Source organism: Cotesia glomerata, linkage group LG1 (assembly GCF_020080835.1).
Source record: "Cotesia glomerata isolate CgM1 linkage group LG1, MPM_Cglom_v2.3, whole genome shotgun sequence".
Lineage (NCBI taxonomy): Eukaryota > Metazoa > Arthropoda > Insecta > Hymenoptera > Braconidae > Cotesia > Cotesia glomerata.
Window position 1 is genome coordinate 7690119 of NC_058158.1, and position 18080 is coordinate 7708198.

An 18080-nucleotide genomic window follows, 5' to 3' on the forward strand; every position below is an offset into this window, starting at 1 on the left:
ATTTAAATGTGTTACATTAATGGAGCTCTAGCTTCTTCCATGAGGGTCTACATGTAATTCATTCAAGGGGAAAACCCAAGTAAATATTATTACGCATTATTACTACACCAATAATAATAAAAATAATATCAACAACAACGGCAACATCCAGCTCTGTTGGTACAGTAGTACTGGCGCTGCTGCCGGCAGACCAGAGAGTAGTGGCGATTACGTAAACGCGATAATTAATTGCTTGTGTTCTATGTTTAATGACTCGTCGGGTCGTTTGCTAAACACGCCAAATCGCCGGGACGTCACGAAAATCGCTACAGGTGTATCGTTGCGTGACTAAGCTGTTAATTTTCCACAGTTGCGTAACTACTGTCGATTCCTCCGCCCGCGCACTTATATATAAACATTATAAATAAATAATATATGCAAACATACTGACATGCCAGTAATAACAATAACAATAATAATAAATAATAAAGACAACGACATTAACTTATGTACTTATACTTATTTACCGACTGACATGCTCATCTCTTAACAGCCTTGTCTCTTGTACAATATTCGCCGTCAAACACACAACTTTCTTAGAATTATTTTTCCATTGTGTCCCAGATGCGCGAGCAACCGTTCAGTTATGTTATTGCGCGTTGACACGATTGACAGAATGACGACGACAACCATCATATATAGTAGTTATCGCAAGTTAAGTCATAAAAATTCGCTATATAGATATATTTCTTTAAAGTTAATATCTTTTATGTTTATTTATTACTGGGTAAACTCATAAACTAACGTCCTTGACCAAGATCACTCGTTTACGTGCTACGAAAAATCTTTAACAATATTAATATTATTATTGAGTTAAAAATATATATTTATCATGCAAATTTATTCATTGAGCTGTGGATAAAGAGGAGTAGATACTTGATGTATTCATGAGTAAATAATAGCGACTAGTTGTCTATATAGAGCAATAGCAACAGCAGATGTAGTAGTACTATTAATGTCTGTCTGTGTATAATTTCCAAGTGTGTAGGTTAAAGCTTTAGTTATTTCACATTGTGAGTGATTGTATTATATTCCTTAGTAACAATTCAAAAGTGAGTTGTCTGTGTCTGGGGCTAAAGGCAGTCGTTGGCGTGGCACGCAAACGAACTGGGTTCGAATCTCGGTCACAGTTGATTTACTATCCAATACTTTATCTAATTTTCTTTTCTAACTTTTCTCATTCTCTGTCATCTATTCCACTGTTCACCTGAAACAATCTTGTTCTCAACTTTGTTCCTTATTTAAATTTCATTCTTCCGGTGGTTGGCTCAATGATGAAGATCTCGAGGCAAAGTCAGAGTCAATCTCGCAGCAAGAGGCATACCTACGGGTACACGTCTGTGTGTTACCCAAAGAGCCTCGGGAAGGTCTGAGATAAAGTCACTAGACGTTCTAGACGGACGAGTTCATAACTGGACTGCGGAATACCAGAAATAGCGGTATTTGCGGACACAATAGCCCAGGAAGCTGGTTCTGGTAAGCAAATATATACGGCTTACGCCAGCTGAGGTTGTTGCCGCTTATTCCGATGAGATGTTTCGTAGACTGGCCTCTGAAGTTTAATCTGCGAGCCACGATGGTGAGCTTTACGGCTCAGACAGAGTGGAACTCAATTCAGACTAATCTGACTCTGACAATGCCTCGAGATACATAACTGAGGGCAAACAATTTTTTTCCATTTCATCAATCAATTAATTAAATAAATTTTTATTATTACTATCATTACAATTATCATGATTATTTTTTTTCGTTATCTCAAGCGTAATATTATTTATATTTCAATTAGAGCCAGTAAAAATAAATTTGTTTGGTTGAGTTGATACGGCTTTATACGCACGTAACTGTGATCGAGGGACGATAGTAGGCCCCAGCCAGTCTGTTTCTTTCTTTATACATATTAGCAGCATACAGAAATTGTCATTAGTCATTATTTAACAATTCAAATTTGCCTAGATTATGATCTTACGCCAGTAGTATAAACACTCGACCGCCGCAGACACAAACATACACTTATACATATATCTGTCTATATATACTGGCATTGTTCGTCGAGTAATTGACTGAAACCTTCGAATAGAAAACGTGGCAGAGTTTTATCGTTGTATCTGTTGGCATCCGGTCGTTACGTTTCAATTACCGTCGAATCAGAAATGTTTTTCAAGCTTGCTTGCGTGCATGCTTCTCTTCGACGTCGCGTTCTCGATTTAATACCCACACTACACCACATCGACATCATCTACATCCATACGGTTATATTATTTATACATATATATGTAATCTACAATGTACATACAAGACACAAAGCATATATATATATATATATATATATATATATATCATATATGCTGCTGTTATATATATATATATATATATATATATAATAGTGTAATGTAAGATTTAACTTACGAACGGACGCCCGCACGATATATTTTCGGTACGTCCTTGAGTCACTTTCTCAGCATTCCCTATTGAGTAATGAGCTAATTTTACAGTTCTCGTATTCATCCGTGTACATTTACATCTACATACATTATATCTATACATTTATACTGTCTAAATTTATATCTATATTTACATTAACATCTTCTTGTATCTATATAAATATCCACGTTAATGTAAATAAAAAATTTCTCTAAAAAGCGCATCAATAAATTAACGCTAATTCATTATTTTATTCTATTTTATTAAAAACTATTAAAACGTTTATATTTTATCAGTAGAAATTTTATTAACTTGACAAATTATAATACTCTTTTTTATTTCTTAATTTTATATCGCGATAATAAATTAACCGACTACTAAATACACAATTATAAAAGCTGTTTGTCTCTATAATTTAATACTGTCAATTATAATACATAAATGACATTACCTTATCTATCCTTCAAATTTATCCGAAGCTAATAAAAAAAAGGTATACATGTGTACCATATTAATCGAGATAATTATCAGGCTAATATTTATATTATGCGGGATTTTAGTGTTAATGTTGATGCTAATGTGCGTGTGTCGCTGGTTTAATTAAATAATAATCCAAGATAAACAATAGAGATAAACAAACGAGGCATACGTGGTTTAATAGTTATTTTAATATAGCACGAACTAGTTTAATACATGCCTACAAACCATCATCATTTGTATATCCACACAAACTATTACAAGCATACAGTGTTTATCAAAATGCTAATTATTCATTGTCGGTGGTTTATACACTGGAAGCAACACCCGTACTAATAATCATTGTAAACTCAACGCTTCCAGCAATTGTCGTCGCTTTAGATAGTTAAATGATCCTCGACTCCTTGTGTGTATAGACCACCAACACTCTATACTGGCACCGCGTTATCCATGCAACACTATCAGCGTACCCGCACAATTTATATACACATATGATCCCAGTCGGGTATTACGTGCCTAAATGTAATTGCTTTTAAATCTGATCAATTTACTCATTACACCATCGCCTTTCCACATCATCGCCCGCAAATTTTATTATGTTGGTTACAGAAAATTAAAAAAAATTACATAGTGATAATAAAAAGCACACTGATAGAAGGATTTAGTTCTATTTAATAAGATATAGTAACAGATACTAAATAATTTAGTAACAAATCTTTCATTACCAAATATTTAGTAATAGGTACTAAATCATTTATTAAAGCCCACTTAGTTCCACCAAATAAATATTTAGTAATATTTAACAAATGATTTATTGGTACTCGTTTATTGGTATCAAAGAAATTAATTTTTTAACTAATACTTGCTAAAGAAATAATTAGTATCTGTTACTAGATATTATTTGGTGGAAATAAATATATTATTTCCATGTAATAAGGCTTTATTCATACACAGTAAAAAATTTTCCGTCAATGCGTCAAAAAATTTTGTGTTAAATATTTTTATGTTAAATATTTAACACTTTTTTGTGTTAATTTAACACTTTTATGTGTTAATTTAACACAATAAATGTTAAATTTATACATAAAAGTGTTAAATATTTAACATGAAAATTTTTAACACAAAATTTTTTGACACAATGACGCAAAATTTTTTACTGTGTATAAAGAAATCATTTATTAAACTGTAAAAAATAATAGGTACAAAATATTTGTTTCTCCCAAATAAATGAATAAAAATTTTGTTACTAAATCAGTTTATTACGACGTACTAAAATTGAATACTTCTATCAGTGAAGAGCCTAAAAAATAAATTAAAAAACCCTGTATTCGTATTGTGATAATTTTATTGTGGTTGGTGAATAAATGGAGGTTAAGTGGAAAAATACAAAATTGCCGAGTAGTATGTGTAAATATGTGTGTATATGTAGCAGAGAGGAGAGAGGAAAGAAGAGAATAGAAGAGAAGAGACGAGAGAAGTAACTGAGCAATCGATCGCGCACACGACCGAGTACATAGATATACAGAGTTTAGTTGTATAGACCATTATACTCTACTTCCATCTCCATCTCCATCTCCATCTAGGTTACACACACGTACTAGTACATACTGAACACATACACACTAGCGAATACGTTATTATTGCACAGTCAGCGGTGAAACTAAATTAAACGCGTAGGAGCAAAAGGTAATTTGCGCTGATAACGAGCTACCCACGTAAATACAGTCCTCCGTGGATTAAACGAACCAGTGGATGGATTGTCTCTATACTATACGATACGGTATTCTCGGTTTAGTTGTTTTGAGACTCTCTTTTGCATTCAGACTTCAGACACGACACATAATATCAAGAAGAAGATCAACAATGACAATAATAACAAGAACTTATTAGCCGACAAAAATAATGATTAGCAATTACCAGTGATGCCTTTTACTGTCTATTCTACCCTTCTATACACTACTATACACTACCCGGGATCTTTAAATCCCATCATCAATTTACATTACGTGATTCTCATTACCCTAAGCTTTGTTTTAATCATTATTAAATCGTCCGCAAAAACAATTACCCACTTATTTATCTTCCTACTACCCATTAACTACTAACTAACTATTAATGGTTAATTTTCAATAGATATGCAGGCTTGTTTAATTTATCATATCGTTATCCTTAAAAAGGTAATCAATAATCCACTAATTTTTATTAATATTGTATATTAATAGTAATATAAATATTCATATCCATTTAAATGATATTACGGCAGTATGACGATTAATTATTATTTATACTTACAAACTACTACTCGAGTGGTTATAAACGGATTTATCGACTGACTCAGCATGCCAAGATTTCCTCTTTGCCGAGTAGTCAAGTCTGTTAATAATATATGACCTGCTGATTATGTACAGCTAGTACCATTATCATTATTTAATTAATTACTTGTTTATCATAGTTATTATTCTTTTTTCATTATAAATTACGAGTGTGAGCAGCGAGCGTGACTATTAAAAAAAAAAAAAAAAAAAGAAGCAGCCCGCCTGTTTTATCAGTATAGAGGTAATTCACTGAAGAAAGGCATTTATTATTTTTACGGTTCACTCTAGTGTGTGTTTATACATATGTATATATTTATATATGTTGGTAGATATAGTAGCCGGTTGTTGACGGAGTAAAGTTAGTAAACATACTCGAGGTTGTTTGCCAAACGATGAGATTAGGTTTCGGACAATTTACTCAAAACATTTGTATAGGATACTATTAGGTTTATATATATTTATATTTATATTTAAAATTATTGCGGGCGATCAAAGAAAAGATTACAAAAGAGGGCTTTGAACTATACAGTCAGGATGTGTAAGAGGTTCTTTAATTTCTTTAATGATCTCTTGTGAATTTTTAAATAGCCATTTTAACGGCTGTCATTTCACATCGTTACCCTTCTATTACGTTACATTATATTGTTACTAATACATGGTTACTCCAGACATTTAATGATACAGAGTCACCCGTAGTCTTGCTTTGTACTCCACTCATTTTAACCACTGTCGTAAGCCGTAAGATAACAACATTTTTAAATATAATTACGATTAAATTTCTGAAAGGAAAAAAAAATAATTCCGACATATATTTGTCATCGTGAGCTTTTTACATCAGTACCGTGTAATTGTCCGGTACATACTTTTGTGCTAATTTTATATATAAAAGGCCAGAGCTGAGATACACAAGTTATACTAAATTGATCAATTTAACTTTTTGTTATCTTTATCTGTTGGATATTTTATTTATTAATGGTTTTTTGTTTATCCTTTCTGGCTGATTTGACTCCGAGCTGAGTAAATTACTTGCTCCGGAGGATTATATGGGTACTTATAGTTGGTAACTCTCGGTGTACGACGAGATGTACATGCTGGGTTTCTCGCCTCGAGGTGCCGAGATAACCAAGTACCCACCACGGTTATAAAACCTTGGACAGAGAACTCAGGCACGACTGAAGGACGTCGATGAAAACCTTGAACGATACAAACCTGTTCCGATTTAACGACAGTTTCACCTTCAACCACACTCGGGTTCTATAATCTTTTCTTTTTCAATCCTCGGAGTCTTTCGAGATACCTCCATATACATTTATATTTTATTTATATGTTTATAAATAAATAAATAAATAAAGATTTTAATTAATGGGATTTTAAATAAGTATATAATTCATATGGCGATTATTATTGTTGTTTTAGATCTTGTTGTTGTTGTTGTTGTTTATTTTGTTATCTCGTCGCATTCACATCAATCAAAAGTCTCGGGAATGAAAATGATTTAGATGAAGCGATTAATCACACGGTGCACGCGTTGCCAGAGTAGAGCGCGAGTTTTATTTCTCTCTGCATCGTTGATTGTATCGGATTGTGGGGGTTGAATACTGTCCGAAATAAAATAAATAAAGAGCAAAACATAAAATATATTTAAAGTAACGAGAAGAGAGGAGGATTAAATAAATAAAATAAAAAATGAAAAAAAAAAAAGGGAAAATAACAAATATTATGGTCGTTGCTGAAAATAAAACAAAACATGAAAAATATATTATAATAATGATAACAAAAGACGTATATTTATATATACATATATTTAGCAGTGAGGGTGGGATTTTGTTCCGGTTTGGAGACACGTATGACCCCCGCGGGGACAGCAATTTTGCGGCTCGTCGGCGTTTACTTCTTGTGGCTACCCCGCCAGAAAAGTTGCTCTCTTGTTTCCTTTATCGAGGCTCACTCGCGCTCAAGGGAATCAGCTTTAGGTCACGTTATTTAATAACCTGAAATAACGATGCAAACTTTCCTTCGCACCCTCTTGACTTTTTCAAATTTTTTTATAACTTTCTCACTTTTTCTCTTTATATCCAGCTCCTCCTTTTTTATTTCATTATTATTTTATTTCTTCTCCCGTTTTTTTTTTTTTTTTTTTTTTGTTTTTTTTTTTTTTTTTATTTGTAGCCTGACAACTTTTTCCGACACTGTCACTTTGAAATACATTCACCTCATTTCTCTCTTTATTTTTATTTTTTCTTAAAATTCAAAATTAATGAGCCGTCAAATTAATTTATGGCAAGAAATTCTTTAGCTTCTAATGCTCTGCTCAGTCATATAATCATTGAATTTCCAAAGAACACAATTACTGTCACTTAATATAATTACCCCGAGTGTCAGTTATATCTATTGAAGTGGAGAAAGTAATGAGAATAAGAGTACCACAGTTGACATAAATAAAAATTTTAAAATAAAATATCAGCTAGTATAGTATACACTCGCTATTCTTTAAATCGATCAACTTTCACATGAGCTTTTCATCGAGTAATAATTCAACTTATAACACAACATATGTATCATATAGTAGTACAATACACATTGCTCGTTTATTGCTGTATGTATTAAATAAATAAGACTCATTTATTATTTTATTACTTTGTAACTCCGGACTCGAGTAGAAAAAAAAGACCTAATGTTTGAGACAGACGATGGAAAGTATATGATAAGTGAAAGTTTTTGCGGTAGCAGATCAAACGTTTGTGAAATTTGCTTTGGTGAAAGCAAATAGGTATATATTTGTGTTTAAATAATCGGAACAAACAATTTAACATAGCTAAAATTATAACTATGATAATAATAACAATACATAGCAGCAGCAGTAGTAGAAGTAGCAGTAGTATTCTAACTAATCATGTGAAATCTAAACTGGTTAAATTTAATACCTTGGCCTTGATTAATTTCTCCAATAGAGGCTATTAATTTTAATGAAATACTGATACATCCGGACACAAATTGATAGTATGTGTTTATTCAAATTCAAATTATGGCCCCACGTGTGCAACACATCAAGGCAAATATATATTTAGTCTCTCTGTCTCTATCCCGGTAACTAGCAACTAGCAACCATTTATTTTATTCAATATGCGTAATATTTGATGTGTATGTGTGATTATTGGTAACATTTATAGTTGATATTAAATTTAAATAGACGCTAATACTTATTGCGTGATGAAAATATGAGATTTCGTTGGTATTTATATAGTCAAATTAGCCGCAAGCGGTGTAGTGGCAAACATTATTTTTCATTATACACCGAGTAAACCCAATAAACGTTCGCTACGCTGTAAATATTCTTTGGTTAATATCTTTATAATATATACATACATATACGAGATAATATACGTATATATAGGACTGATGTGAATGATGTATTACTCTTTTATCGGTGTTTCTCTGCGTGTGTATAATTTATGCGGTTAACCCATCCAATAATTATTTCACAACCTCAATTGCTATTCAATTTAACATAATAGTTTTTTTACATTTTTATCTTTATCCTGTGTTTGATTTTTAATTTCTCTTTACTCATTTTTTGTTTATTATAATTATCACATTCCTACCGCGTTTATTATAATTATGATGAGTGATTATAATTTATGATAGGATTAAAAAAATATATAATCAACTATCATTTGACTTTATAAATTATTCCTTATTGTCAGTTTAATCAATTGCTCTGGACTGTAATTAAATCAATCGATAAATCTTTGAATTCTTCAATTAAATATTAATATTTTAAATCAATATCATTAATTATTTATATGTTATTATTTTTCAACTTATTTATATTCATAAAATGTTTAATTATTTAAGATTGCTCATTAGCAACGTTGAGCTAATAATAATAATTATAATAAACTAAAAACCAGGCTTTATTTATCTAAAATAATAATAACGTGTTGACTCAGCTTGAAAGTTGATTTTCCAGTCATCGAATGACTAATTTTCTATCGTAATCAGCGTGTTTTTTATTTGTCAGTTTAAAATTCCTCTTAAACTATTTATACGCTCAATTATCACCGTCTCTAAAAATTATAATTTATTGTTGGACTAGAGAAGTATTTAAATTAAAAAAAAAAAACAACTAAAACCCAAGTAATTTGACTTGTAAAATATTCTTCATCGTCGAGAAATCAATTTCTATACGGTTTCGCAATTAAATCGCACGTAAAATCAATGACAAATTCCAGTGGGATTGAAACGAAATTCTTCGAGAACCTCGGAGAGTAGATTCCATTGATATTCTCTTCTTCCTTTTCCTCGTTCTCATTCTCATTCTATTCCCGTGGTTGTCGTCGTTGTAAGCTCATATTATATATACGTATAGACGGCTACTGCCTTACCCGTATAGTACCCAGATAGTAGTAGTAGTATTCGTTTTAAAATTGTACGACGACATATTATAACACGCAGGCAGCATCGCCTCCTGTGATCGCGACTGAATTCAAACGTCGTAGTGGCTGGAAAAAGGCCAAGGGTTTCCGAGTCTCTTTTTCTCATCCACATTCATATCTCTACGTCTGTATTACAAATACAAATACCGAAACGGCGTAATACCACGTAGAGATTACAGTAACCTAGTACGTACGTATAAGTTGAAGTAAAAGGGACAGTGTAATATAAAAAAGGGGACGACCCTATCAGATGAGTCTTGGCTGTTGTACTCACTAGATATAGATAGAACGAGAGACTCCACTCGTGTCGGTACTTTTTCCGTCTCGTAAGGGCAGAGAGAGAGCCCACCTAGAGCATCAGCCACTCGTAAGAGTTTCAACTCCTCGACTCTACACATAACACATACCATACCTTGCTCTCTGGATCCCTGAATTCTGCTCTTTTACACTTATTTTTCATCTCTAGCTCGTCAGATCTTCTTTTATTTATTTTTATTTTTATTTTAAAACCACGCCGCGACATGACTTTCACTCTTTAACTCTCGGTTGCCTAGCTGTCGTCATCGTTATTGAAAAAAAAACACCCAGGGAGTTGTTCAGCGCCTCTTGTTCCTGGCTGGGTCCACGTGGTACCCTAGAAAGTCCTTTAAGTCTCTTGACATCCACTACGTCGCTGTTGTCGTCATATTTCCCTACATCAAGGCATCAGTGCCACGAGGAGATATAGAGGACTGATCCAGGTTCCTAAAGCATCTTCTGGTCTGGCATATTCGTATATATATAAACATATACTCTTGTGATCTTTTAAAATGCTTAAGGTCGACTCGTTGAACACGAACCACTTTCGTCAACTAGCTTTACAAGCTTATTCTCAGCATCAATATTTGCATACACACATAAATATTCACGATCTTTTTCTCAATTAAATTTTTTTGTTATCATTTGCTTTTATTTATTTTCACTCCAATTATAAATTTAAAACATAAATAAATAAATAAATTAATTAAGTTCTGTTAATTATCAGATCGAAGTACAGAAAAATAAATGTTTTAATTTAATGTCGAAAAAATGATCTTAATTAAAAAAAAAAAAGAGAAAAAAAAGAAAGGTGTAAAAAATAGTTTTTACGGGTATAATTAAAGTTTTTTTATAAAATTATTTTTAAAATGTCTAGATATCGAAGTGAACGTCAATTTCTCGGACACAAATGTGTATTTAACGAGTTTGTGCAATTAATTGTAATTACGCTGCGTGTACAGTCCAACTGACACGAGAGACGCATTTAATCTCTCTGATGCGGACTTTCTCTGTCTCTCGCAGTTCACTCTGGACTCGGTATAGATATACGCTTACTCTATATAGGGACTCACACCATGCCAGACTGTTATTATCGCAAACCAGTCCTCCACCGCCGCTTCGGCTGCTGTTGCATCGCCATCATCAGTGTATATACCAGGAGACACGTCAGTCTGCCGTCGAAACTGTCCGTATCCAATTAAAATCCTCGCTTTACTCATCTCACTTTTTTTCCTCTCTCCCTTCTTTGCCTTTTGCCTCTATCTTCTTCCTATCTATATTTCTCTCTTATATACTGCTCCTCTTTGGCTGTTCGTATTTGCGCTGTTGATCGATTGGTAATTACAACGTAATTACGTCCACCCGTTACTCCCTGTCAGGGTCACACAACGACAGATTCTAATTGAAAAGTTTGCTCTCTGGCATTTATAATGATACCAATAATAATAGCAACCTCAATAACAAGCTCATGCTCCAATTATTTACCTCAAGATTTGAACGATTGATATTTATGCTGCTGAACTTCGTTAAAAAAAATTAAAAAATAAAAAGTAAATTAAGTAAAATGAAGCAAAAAAAAAGAAGAAGAAAAAATAAAACCCCGATGATCAGTAGATGGTGATTATCCACAATTACCAACACCCGCGGGTATTGCTAATTAATCGAGCGATGACGTGGCTGTGGCCTCGTACCCCCTATCGTTGATAATATTATCTCGAGGTTAATAGACAAAGATATTGAAAAGCCGGTTTAATTAATGCATTTATAAAAGAGAGAAAGCTCGTGGTTCAGTTGAGGGATATTATACAGAGAGGAAAGAAAAAGAAGAAGAAGAAGAAGAAGAAGAAGATGTATAGAGAATTGTTCGATATAGTATAGATAGCTGGAAGTAAAGCGTCGACTCGAAGCGCTCATTGATTGCGCGAAATCGAGGTTTCCTGCTCTCTTCCCCATTGTCGTGGCTGCTGCCTCTACTCTGTACTGCTGTTCTGTAAATTCTATCCGTCTTTCTCTCTCTTGCTCTTGCTTTCTCACTCTGTATCGCGATGTTTTGTGTAGCCGGTAAATTGGCAAGTGCGCCTCGTAATCAATAGGCGACCAGAGAGACAGACACAGACGTGGCGCGTACAGACCATCGTTGCCGGGTGGGTTAGGGAGAGTGAGAGTGAGAATGAGAATGAGAGAGAGAGGGCGTAAAACACATGGATCGACTAGTGATGTGGTGGTGATGGTGGTGCGAGTGTTGGGGAGGTGGGTGGGGTGGCTTGGATGGATATACAAGCAAATAGAGATAGAGTTGAGTGCTGGTGGTGCTGCTGCTATGTAAAAGGGCGAATGAGTAGAAGAGAATGAATAAAGGATGACTACTGTAGGGTAATGCCGATCCGAATGATACGAGAGTGACTGAAAAAGGAAATGTGAAACGTGAAAATGGTGTAATATCCTCGCCGTAACCAGTACAGTGACAAAGAGATTCAACTGTATGCAAGTGATGCTATGCAGTTGTAGTGAGAGCCGGATAACGACACGGCCGAGTGAATAGCCGAGCGAGAGATTCGTATGCACCTTTTTTTTTTCTTCTGTTTTTCGCTTTCCTTGTTTTAGCCTGTTTATTTCCCGGGAATGCCGACGTATCGCGCTAGCTGGTACTCGAGCTCCAATGAAGGGCGATTGAGATGAGGTGAATAGTTGGAGGGGGATTAGGGAGGTTATAAAGTGCTGGGAATTGGAGGGTGAGGAGAGGGAGGAGAAGGAGGAAGAGGTAAACGAGAGTTCATTGCGATAAAATTCACCGCTTGCACTCGATCGACGTCTTCGACGTCAAATACTGCGCCGATATTGATATATGGAGAGAATCAGGATAGGAAGAGATGTATGTACGTACATTAGAGGTGCTGGTGGGTGGATAGGTGGGCGGTGGTGGTTTATGTATGGAGTTTTGCTGATGGGTAAATACATCGCGTTCTATAGTTGCGGTATGTGTATCTATCGATCGTTACACATGCCACTGCGCACAATTCTATCCAATAAAAATATGGCGCATTTCCTGATTCGTGAACGGGTTACAGTGATGCCACTCCGCGGAAGCCCAGGTGGATGTTACCAGTTATCAAAAACGCTCACTCACCCATCCGTATTGATAACTCGCTCTCGATTCTTTTTTGATGGGCGCAAAAAAAAAAAAATATTTAAATAAATAAAACTGTTACAAAAAATTTATACGTCTCTATAGATATGTATTACAATCACGAGATTCGATTCGACGTTCAGATACAATGCTATTTCGAGTGAATTCGCAACACTATTATTGTCTGTACGTCAAATTGATTTTCCTTCATATATTTTTTTTTTAACAAAAAAAATTTACATCAATAGATTCACAAAAAATTATTCGTCATAAAATTTAATTCGGTTATAAAAGAAAAATAAAAATTAAATTTTTATTTGATATTCTTTTGTTCCATTCCGATGTAAACTACTTTCATGTATTGAAACATGTATAAATAGAATGATGGAATTGAAAATAAAGTTTGATAAATTTAACTTTAAAATTTTTGGCATTCATACAATATTCGTTTGAATATTTTAGCAGTTTGACGTTAATTTAGAATGTGAATTGCTTTATTACACTTGTCATTTCTTTCAACATTTCAGCATTTAGAATTAGACATCTGCAGACATGTGTCTCGACAGAATTCTCTCTGTCTTCGTGATTTTCTCTATCGGATTTTTTTCTTACTATTTTATTCTTCGAGTATTTTTTATTTTTACCTTCTATTTTTTTTTTTTTTTTTTTTATTTTTTTTCTAAGAGTAGCCCAAAGCACTTTTACAATCTTCAGTAAACTCCGTATTCCTCCGGTCAGTTCTATTCTCGTCTTCTTTCGACAATTCACCTACTCCTACGCGTCACGCGTCACTTGAATGGCTCTTTGTGTCAGAGCAGATCTCCCCAGCATCAGTGTGGCTGTAAATCATTCGAGGATCTCGACGTGCCACTTTGCCATTTTTTTCTCTGCTTTTTATCTGTACACACATATAAATATAAATATAAATATATATTCACATCTACATATATATATCTATCTATCTACGTACACATTTTTCTCAGCTCTTTTCATCTTTTCTGAAAATTCTATCTCGTCAATACCGTCTTTCCGCACTTTACTACCGTGTGTTCCGTTATTTACGTCAGACTAAAAAAAAAAAAAAAAAAAAAAAAACATCTTCCCATTACCTTATCTTCCTCCATTATACTCCTTACAGAAAAAAAAGTTAAGTAAATTCATTTATAAAAATATGAAAAAGTGAATAAACGTAAGTTAATTCAGCATTGAACGAGAATTTCTAACAAATTACCACAAAGAGATCTATTTAGAGATGAAAGGGGATTTATGAGTTCCGGTGTTGTGATGTACATTAAATGAGAATTTGAACGGTATATATCTGCTCCTTTCCTATGTACTATTCATACATACCTACGTACATATGTGACACACATAAAAGTGACAGGACGAAAATGCGGGTGTGATTGGGGAATGACCGATTGGCGGTCGGTAACTCGGCAAATGAAGAGAGTGAATCGATATCCGTCGGTAACATATATTTGCTATCATACTCTCCAGAGTTAAACAGTTTGTGCTAACACTCTCGTCTATACTTACACAATTACATCTATTGGATCCATACAATAGCATTAAACACATACTCAACTGTAACTAAATTTAATGCAGGCAAGCTGAAGCTTCACTACACCAGTAAATACAGAATTTAGTGAATCGATATTCTCGGAAGTCCATTCGGCAGAACGTGATCTGTACCGGGGATGTAATTTCGTTCCGGATACATTATACAGTCAATAATATCTCTCTTTATCTGTGTAGACACACATAAGAGTGTATTTGGTTATTGAGAATAGCTTAGAATAGATATACATATTCGAAATAGAAGCCCTAAGCGACAATATTGGCTACAATCAACTTGACTGGTTTTTTTTTTTTTTTTTTTTTTTTTTTTTATCTATATTACTGCCTGAATGAGAATATTCTGTACATATGTATGAAGACGAATAAATAATGTAAAGGACTCTGCGAGATTGCAACAACAGCAGGAACAACAAAACAAAGATGATAATAAGAATGAAAATAAGGATACGGAAAAAATATCAACAATAGAATAAAGTATAACGAGCGGTATAGATGAAAAAAGAAGGTAAAAAACAACAAAGGAAAATATAATAAAGTTCGTGTCGGGTGAAAGACGCATGTTTCTACTTATGTACATTAGCTCTACTTGGCATATTATGTACATTGTAGATACTTTATTCCAAGATGCGCCTCTGGGGTCGTGCGCGCGCATCGATAAATATTTATTGACGCAAAGCTTGCACACGGAGCTGGTTATTTCTCTGTACTACGAATTTTACACACCACTACTTTTACTAGTCGTACTAGTGTAGCACTACTGCTTCTTCTAGACTAGTAGAGAGTTAAGTATAAATAAGTAAAAGGTGATACCGAGTAGTGTAGTATAGGGGTACATATAGAGGTATAAAGGTACATACAGAGGTATAGAGGGTGTGAGGTAGTACAGACGTAAAAGAAAAACGAGACGTTGAATAGAACGACAAAACGTATAGCAGTGCGGCTCGAATGAACGCACGCGCGAGCTACATTCTGATATCAGAGTTGAGTAGTCTGGTGTTGCGTTTGTAATACGATAAAAAGAGACCGAATAATGGGGGTAAAAAAGAGCTAAAGAAAGGCCTGAGGCGAGACAAACACAGATATGGAATAGAAATAGCATCTCTACTCTTGGTTGCTCGTAAAAGGAAAACGAATGAGCACACGATCGTTCTGCTTGGTATATATACATGTCTCTTGCTGGTATATCTTGACACATGAATCTATAAAATCCATAAGTTGTTGGAGGTACACAAATAGAAGTAGAAATAAATAAATAAAAATAGGCTAAGAAATAGGAATGCCAACAGAAGTACCAGAAGGATTTACTGAAGACCATAAACACAAAGATCCTATTATACATATATTATGTAGATCACACTTCACACATCAAACATAAATCTATGTTTAGTGCGCCTATGAAGTTATTTATAATTGAATCGCACATTGTATAGATCCCTAAATCATTTATTCTAGGCCATTCAAATATTTAGCTACCACTTTATTGTAAATAAATTTAAGTTTATTCAGATAAACCAAAATTTATTTATAAAACCCATCTGTTTATTTTTATTTTATTTTTTTTTTAACCGGTTACGGTTGAATAGATGTTGCGTAATTGAAAGAAATAACGAGAGACTTGATTTTAATTTTTATTTACAATTTAAGTTCTTCTTTTCCGAAATGTATTTTCTCGGTGAAAGCATTTCGCGTGACTCATTATCGCAATCATTCTGAGCAGATACCGAGGGAGGATGAAATTCTCTTCAATACATTTAGTTTAAGGGGATCGAGTAGAGATGGTGTAATGTTTAGTCGACCGAGAGAGACATCGAGCAGATTGGAAGGAATAAAGAGCGAGGAAAGCCGAAGTAAAGGAGGAATAATAATAAAGTATAGTACATAGTTGAATAGAATAGTGCTTGAGTTTAGCCGTGTATGTTTGCAGTAGCATTATACATCAGCAGCCTCAGCTTCGGCCGCAGTAGTACACCATCACCAGCACACCAGCAGGAACAGTTTTCGTTCTTGTTACCGTTTCCCATCTCAAATATACGGCTAGACGTAGACAATGCGAGTAATTCTACTGTCACCAGGTACTAGACGGTATATATAAACGGCGTATTTGACTGCAAGTTCCTCATGTCTGTTGAATTTGTAGGTAACGTACGTGCATACACTTGAGGCTGCTCTTCCGCTCGTCGGTCCAACGATCCATCCGTTTGCCCATCTATCCATCTATCCATCTATCCATCCATCCGTTTATTCTATTTATCCATCACTATATATAACGCTGAGCAGAGCAGAGTTCTCTTCTACCGCCTACAACAAGCTCAGTGATCCGAATACTCATTGCGAACCGTACAATCATACAGTCGTATACCACTCTCACTATCATACCATCCCAACCCGTTTCTCTCTTTCTTTTCTCGTCTGTAGCATGCTACAGGGAACTAACTACGTACATACTGCCGACGCCGTGCCATGAAAATACGAGACGCGTCGCGACGCCTGTCACATGATTCTACTCCGTTCTGTTCACTCGGCCGTGTTCTGGTTCATTCTTTTCTACGCACAATATATGTATATGTATATGTATATATAAGCTGACGTACCGCTGAAAATGAACGAGCAATCTTCGTCTTCATAAAAGCCAAATGACGCATTACTTTTTTTATTTTTTTCATAAATAAACATATTCTTTTTAGCTTTTTATTCGTATTTTTTAGAATATTATTTTCCCGTCATTCTGCGTGTGACGTTTTTATCAAAGCACGAATAAACGTCAACGTCGGCTGCTGCAAAATTAATTTATCCGTATTTCATGTTATATTATATCAAGCAGTGCAAGAGTTGTTGGTCAGCGAGCATATATTAAATTTAAAAAAAAATTTTGATGTGAAAAGTCAGTAATTTTTGGAGCAAAGTATTGTCTAAAAGTATGCTTATTAATTCTCGAAAAGTAGACTCATATCCTTCGGCAGCTCGTAAATAATATCTCCGGGTGATTTGAGGGCTGTTGTACCGCGAAAGTGTGAGAAAGAGAATTTAAAAGAGAGCCGACTTTTGCATTTATGTATGTATGTAAAGCAATGCCTATTTTAGGTTTGTCGATAACGACGGGCGGTCCCCGCGGGCGCATTCGATCCGGTTATTGTTTTCAGATTGCTCCATACATATAAATAAATGGTTAAACGAGCTCTAACCGGCGAGCTGGAAGTGCCTGTAAAGACAAACGAGGCCTCCATCGTATTTATGTCCGCACCAACTCTACTCTATTCTACTTCTCTTCTGGGTTTTCTTCCTTACGGCCAGGTGCTTTCAAGGGTCACAGGCCACTGGCATTCTTGACCTATCGTGGCCTACTCGTTCAACTACAATACAAGCCTCCTTCTTCTCATCTTCCTCCTACTA

The 18080-nt window shown here is 34.5% G+C and overlaps 1 protein-coding gene and 1 long non-coding RNA gene across 5 annotated transcripts in view; both read left to right on the forward strand.

The window, feature by feature from the left end:
* Nucleotides 1-18080, forward strand: part of LOC123267036 (putative mediator of RNA polymerase II transcription subunit 26) — a 188389-nt gene that overhangs the window by 7018 nt on the left and 163291 nt on the right. The window lies entirely within an intron of this gene.
* LOC123267441 overlaps nt 10691-18080 on the forward strand; it is a 63349-nt gene continuing 55959 nt past the window's right edge. Inside the window, exon 1 of the long non-coding RNA XR_006510037.1 lies at nt 10691-12542. This is a non-coding gene — a long non-coding RNA (uncharacterized LOC123267441). The remainder of the gene's footprint in view (nt 12543-18080) is intronic.